Source organism: Nanorana parkeri, unplaced genomic scaffold (genome assembly GCF_000935625.1).
Source record: "Nanorana parkeri isolate BGI_ZX_2015 unplaced genomic scaffold, ASM93562v1 scaffold2743, whole genome shotgun sequence".
Taxonomy (NCBI): domain Eukaryota; kingdom Metazoa; phylum Chordata; class Amphibia; order Anura; family Dicroglossidae; genus Nanorana; species Nanorana parkeri.
The window spans coordinates 13,357-20,034 of NW_017309011.1; positions in this window are offsets into that span (position 1 = coordinate 13,357).

The window sequence follows — 6,678 nt, forward strand, 5'->3', positions numbered from 1 at the left end:
GTGCCAGCACCACCAGCCAGTCTAAAGTACCATCCCCCATCCAACCCATACCAGCCAGGCCACCCTGGAAGATTTTGTTGGCTTTCAGAGCAAGGGTATGTCCCGGGCGCAGGGCCGTAAAATTACCCGCCTGATCGGCCAGCTCATTGCAGGTGGAGGAGCACCTTTTAATATGGTGGAAGGTGAGCCATTTAAGCAATTGATGCAGGCAGTTGCACCACAGTACCGTGTTCCATCACGCAAGACCTTCAGCCAAACTGTGGTGCCAGCCTTATATACGTCTTGTGTTGGGGTGCTGAAGGAGGAGATAGGAAGGGCCGGTGGACAGGCAGTGCACTTGACCACTGACCTGTGGAGTACTTGTAGTGCCCAGCACGCCTGCCTGTCCCTGACGGCACATTGGTGGCAGGCTAAGGTGTCCCAAGATGTAGTTGCAACATCAGGATCCTCGTCAGCAGTTGCCAAACAGGGGCACCGGTACTTCCTCCTGCACCAGCAAGCCTATGGTTACAGCTGCTCATCTCGAAGGAACATTAAAGTCGCCCTCCCCACATGTTATGTGTGACTTTTTTAGTTTTAGGCCAGGTAGTGTATGTCCACAGATTTATGTCCCTAATGACAGGTTTTTGTTAATAAATATCTATGTACATATGGGGGCGGAAATAACGCAATGCACCTTAATGCAAAAAAATAAAAGCAAGACACATAGACATTTGATGACCTGGACAAAAAAGTATTTATAATATTAGAAAAAAACTAAACAACATTTTTCACAATTGTTCAAGAACATAAAGTGTGTTTGTAACTGCAACATCCACTGCCACCAGCTTTTTTCCTAGCCTCTGGATCTTGCGTTTCTGGGTCCAAAGTTTTGCAATGCAGTACCGCAGAGTAGACCTGTCTAATGTCAGGGCCGATTCTTGAGCTATATGTACCAAAAAAAAAAATGTTAAAAATAAGGCAGTTTTTGTTTTACATTACAAATATGTTTTTAAAAATCAAACAGTGCATACCACTGGTTGTTGCCTCCTCCACATGTGCAACCTCTTCTAGGTCTGGTGCAGGTGGTGCCAATGCTGGGCTGGGCTGGGGCTGTTGCTGGTGCTGGGGCTGTTGTTCCTGGTTGGGACTAGGAATGGCCCTTCTGACGTTGTCCCTCCCCTTCTTTCTTAGCTCTTTTTCTGTGATAAAGCAAGCTAAAATCAATATAAAATATAGCTCTAAGCAGCAATAAAGGTGGCCAAGCATCAGAGCTGGTTATAGGCGCATGAGAAGATATTGCAATTAGAGACATAAATAATAAAGTTATGTATTCACAGTAAACCTGTAAAATTGCACACATTTTCATGATTTTTTGTATTTTTCCAAATTCAAAATGGCCGCTGACCTTGGTGACCTTTGGAACCAATATTGTATTTGGCAGATTTGATGTTGAGTTATCATATGTATAACAAGTTTAACATACTGCAATAGTGAAAGAAATGCACGTTTATGCAATTTGATGCAATGTTAAAAGTGATAGGTTGATTTGGGGATCGGGCCTGGTTTAACAACCGTGGTAGAAGAGGTCGCCATATGGACATATGTGCAAAGTTGTGAGTTATTCTGATAAATGATTTCTGAGTTTCAGTTGCTGGCAGAATATTGCACAATCCAAAATGGCTGCAAAACCATGTGAGCAAAAGAGCTATTATGAGCACATGTGGCTGCGGCAACAGAGCAAAGCTTAAGCACACACAGCATCTGCAGCTTTAGCGGTTCTGGAGATGCAGGTTTCTGAATAGTTTACAAAAATGGTCACAAAAACCAAGATGGCTGCCACAGCCTGAAACCTATGACCTTTATATTGCAATATGTTCTGCAGAGCATAGGGCTCTACCACTGTGCAAAGTTTTATGACTTTTTGACTAACAGTGTTTTTTTCCACCAATGCCAATGGTCACTGTGCTCAAACAACGTCCGCAAAGTCGTTCCGGGCGAACCTGCGTTGTAATTAGGTCCGACTACACTGAGGTTTTCGGTATGCAGTACAAGGCCCAATTGATAACGCACGTATGTCCTGGACGAACTTTCGCCCATTGAATTAACTAAAACGTCCAGGTCATCAAATGTCTCTGTGCCTTGCTTTTATTTTTTTGCATTAAGGTGCATTGCGTTATTTCCGCCCCCATATGTACATAGATATTTATTAACAAAAACCTGTCATTAGAGACATAAATCTGTGGACATACACTACCTGGCCTAAAACAAAAAAAGTCACACATAGCATTACAGGCATTTGAAAAATAATAATAATAAATATAGCTGCAAGTTACAATTCAACAAACTCGTGTCTGTTAAGCCCATCAATACTTACCATGAGTGAAATTGATCAAAACTGGAACAGACAGAATCTGGAGCATTTGCTCATTAAAACCAATCATATTATAGCTTTAATTTTCAAAGCTTAACTGAACAAACTGAAGAGGTAAGCTGATTGGTTGCCCTGGGCAAAGTCTACAAAATCTGTATTTCCCATCACACATCACAATAGAAAGTTAAACTGTTTTTTAAAAATATAAAAACCACATAAGATTGGATACAGGCAAGGAAACAAACCACAGGAATCATGTGGATACCTAAGAACAACAGAGATGCATGCGTGAATCCTGAGCACAAGTATTGCAAATGGTAAATAGAGCATGTCATGATAACAGGAATACATGAAAAAAAAAAACACATTACTATATATTTTAAAATTTACTGCAAATAAAAAAAAAACATAGTTTTTAGAATGCGCCTAATTTTTTGAAGCTGATCCTGCTCCCGGTTTTTCTAAATCTGACCAGCGTTTACGGATTTGATTTTTTGACCGTTATTTTCCAAATGCAGCGTGAAATGCAGCGTATAACTTGCATGATGAGACTGTGGTTTCCGGCGCAGCTACAGGCTCGATTAATGACGCATATTCGTCCGGGTCGAAATCTTCTCTATTGCATTATACGAAACTGAAAGAAGTTTGCTGTTGATCAACGCACGTATGTCCTGGACGAACTTTCATAAATAAAAATAAAAATATTTTCTCTATTCAAAATCAAAACATCGATTGAGAGTTCTGATTTTGAATAGCGAAAATCGTTTTAGTTCATTCAATGGACGAAAGTTCGTCCAGGACATACGTGCGTTATCAATTGGGCCTTGTACTGCATACCGAAAACCTCAGTGTAGTCGGACCTAATTACAACGCAGGTTCGCCCGGAACGACTTTGCGGACGTTGTTTGAGCACAGTGACCATTGGCATTGGTGGAAAAAAACAGAAGCTACTACAAAGAATACTTTGAACATTAAAACAATAGATATGTCAGAATCTAAGGGCAGTGGCACCAAGCCTATTGCAAGAAGCAGAGAGGGTGATGAAAAAAGGGCCAGCACCATGTCAATTCAATGGAGGAAATGGTGCAACTGCTCCGCGTATTTCACCGAAACAATGATGACCGCTGCCATGGGCCCTATAGAAACTCTAACGCAGGAAAAGATGATCCAAATGTATCCGTATCATTGCCCACAAATTTGGGATGGAAAGAAGGAAAAATACAATTCCCAAACATTTGTCAGATTTATAAAAAAATTGAAGCAAGATCAACGTAAACAAATTAGGCGCATTATAAAGTGTCTTATTTGAAGCAAATTTCTAACATGTATACCAATGCGTTTCTTTTAGTCCTTCTATCATGACCTACGTTTAACATTGGTTGTAGTACTAGTACTCAGGAATCACGCATGCATGTCTATTGTTGTTGTTCTTATTATACCCCATTTGCAGCGAGCGATTTGGAGCGCGATTTCAGATCAAAAGTCAATCGAAAATCGTTCAGTGTAGCTTGTTCAATGCTTTTCACATCTCAAAGCAAAATGTCGCCTGCAGCTGAAGCTTGTCGCTCGAACATGACCTATTTTTACATTGGATTATGTGCGATGTGCCCCCAATAGACTTTGAAAGACTTCCAAAATAAGCGCTACGTAGAGTGACAAAATGTGAACTGTAGCTCAATGTTGCTAAGCTCAAATTAGCACTTTTGATGTTGCTCAGTGTGAAAAGGGGTCATCAGGATTTTCTTTATTCCTGTAGCTTGTTTTATTTTCTGTATGCAATCCTATGTGGTTTTATTTGTAAGAAATCTTCATAACTTTCTATTGTGTGCTCATGTTACAATAGGTGCGGGGGCAGGCAGCAGATTCCAGTCTGATGCCCTGTTGTCAGAATGATTTGTACAGATACACACTCATTTAGCTGCTGTGCCCATTATGAGGGGTTCCCACCATCCCTGTGCTGAGTTCCCGGGTCTATACACCTGCTGTGCCCATTATGAGGGGCTCCCACCATCCCTGTGCTGAGTTCCCGGGTCTGTACACCTGCTGTGCCCATTATGAGGGGCTCCCACCATCCCTGTGCTGAGTTCCCTGGTCTATACACCTGCTGTGCCCATTATGAGGGGCTCCCACCATCCCTGTGCTGAGTTCCCGGGTCTGTACACCTGCTGTGCCCATTATGAGGGGCTCCCACCATCCCCGTGCAGAGTTCCAAGGTCTATACACCTGCTGTGCCCATTATGAGGGTCTCCCACCATCCCTGTGCAGAGTTCCCGGGTCTGTACACCCGCTGAGCCAATTATGAGGGGCTCCCACCATCGCTGTGCTGAGTTCCTGGGTCTGTACTCCCGCTGTGCCCATTATGAGGGGCTCCCCCCATCCCTGTGCTGAGTTCCCGGGTCTGTACACCCGCTGTGCCCATTATGAGGAGCTCCCACCATCCCTGTGCTGAGTTCCCGGGTCTGTACACCCGCTGTGCCCATTATGAGGAGCCCCCACCAACCCTGTGCTGAGTTCCCGGGTCTGTACGCCCGCTGTGCAAATTATGAGGGGCTCCCACAACGCTCGAACGAACAATGTTGTTCAATTCGTACTCATGTTCGAATCTAACCTGCGGACCATCCCTACTGGTGATGACTCCCATTTCCCATTTTAAAAAAAGGTAATTTTCCTTTTAACTTCATCATAACGAATAGTCGTAATTGTTACGAAAGTAAACGGAACTAACGAAAATTCATATTTCGGACACGAGTCACGAAAAACAAAATAACGGAAAATCCGAAACGAAACAAAACAAATTTTTTGGCTACGCACATGTCTACCTGGTTTGGGTGGTTTATGTGCTGGTCCTTCATTTTCACTTGCAGTTGCTTGTTTGATCATTGGGGTTCCTAGCACAGCATCTCTGTCTGATTCTTTCCGTATTTTTTTTGCTGAGGGTTCAGAGCATGGTACAGCACGAGCGGTTGGTACCCCAATGTTGGGAATGATGTTGTACACTTGTTTCCCATCTTGCTTCTGTACCATAACATTTGATGTGGAAGCTTTCCAAAAAATACACAAAATCATTTGGAATGGCAGGTGAGGTCTATGTAATACCTAGCTGCAACAAATATCAGATACATTTGCTACATATCAGGGTCCTGGCAGGAAAGTGGCAGCTAAGTCATGATCTCGGAGAAGATACATCACAGTCTACATGGGGAACTTTGATTGGATTTTGCAGACCCTTTCTAACCAGAAGGTTTAACTGAGAACAGATTTTTCCTTAAAGTGACATTAAACCCTCAGATTTTTTAACATAAAACAATAGTGTAATGTGCGCCTTACTGTAATCCATGGTTGTTTCCCTTCTCTTTGCTGCTCTTCCTTTTAAATATGTATCTGTTCTCATGCTTGGAGAGAACTTCCCTTTTCAGCTGAGTGCCTCTTCCTGTAGTGCTGGCTCAGGTTACAAGTCTATACACAGACACTGTGTCTGACAAGGCAGTCTGCTGAAAAGGGAAGTTCTCTCCAAGCATGAGAACAGATACATATTTAAAAGGAAGAGCAGCAAAGAGAAGGGAAACAACCATGGATTACAGTAAGGCGCACATTACACTATTGTTTTATGTTAAAAAATCTGAGGGTTTAATGTCACTTTAACATTGTCTCCTTTTTTCACTTTCGATCTCCTCACCATTAAGATTTCTAGAGCAGGGTTCATCTCAGGGTTATAGATGACAGTAATAAATGGGTATCTGGTGTGTAAATGAAGTACCCAAAACTATATAGTATCACTATACAATACCAACATTTACATTACCTGGTTTGGGTGGGTTATATGCTGGACCTTCATTTGTACTTGCAGTTGCTTGCTTGTTCGTTGGGGTTACTAGCACAGCATTGCTATCATGTTCTATCTTTATTGTTTTTGGTGAGGGTTCAGAGCATGGTACAGCACGAGCGGTTGGTACCCCAATGTTGGGAATGAAGTTGTACACTTGTTTCCCATCTTGCTTATGTACCATAACATTTGATGTGGAAGCTTTCCAAAAAAACACACAGAAAATCATTTGGAATGGCAGGTGAGGTCTATGTAATACCTAGCTGCAACAAATGACAGATAAAGTTGCTACATATCAGAGTCCTGGCAGAAAAGTGGCAGCTAAGTCCTGGTCTTAGATACACCACAGTCTACACAGGAAACTTTGATTGGACTTAGCAGACCCTTTCTAACCAGAAGGTTTAACTGAGAACAGATTTTTCTTTAACATTGTCTCATTTTTCACTTTCGATCTCCTCACCATTAACATTTCTAGAGCAGGGTTCATCTCAGGGTTATAGAT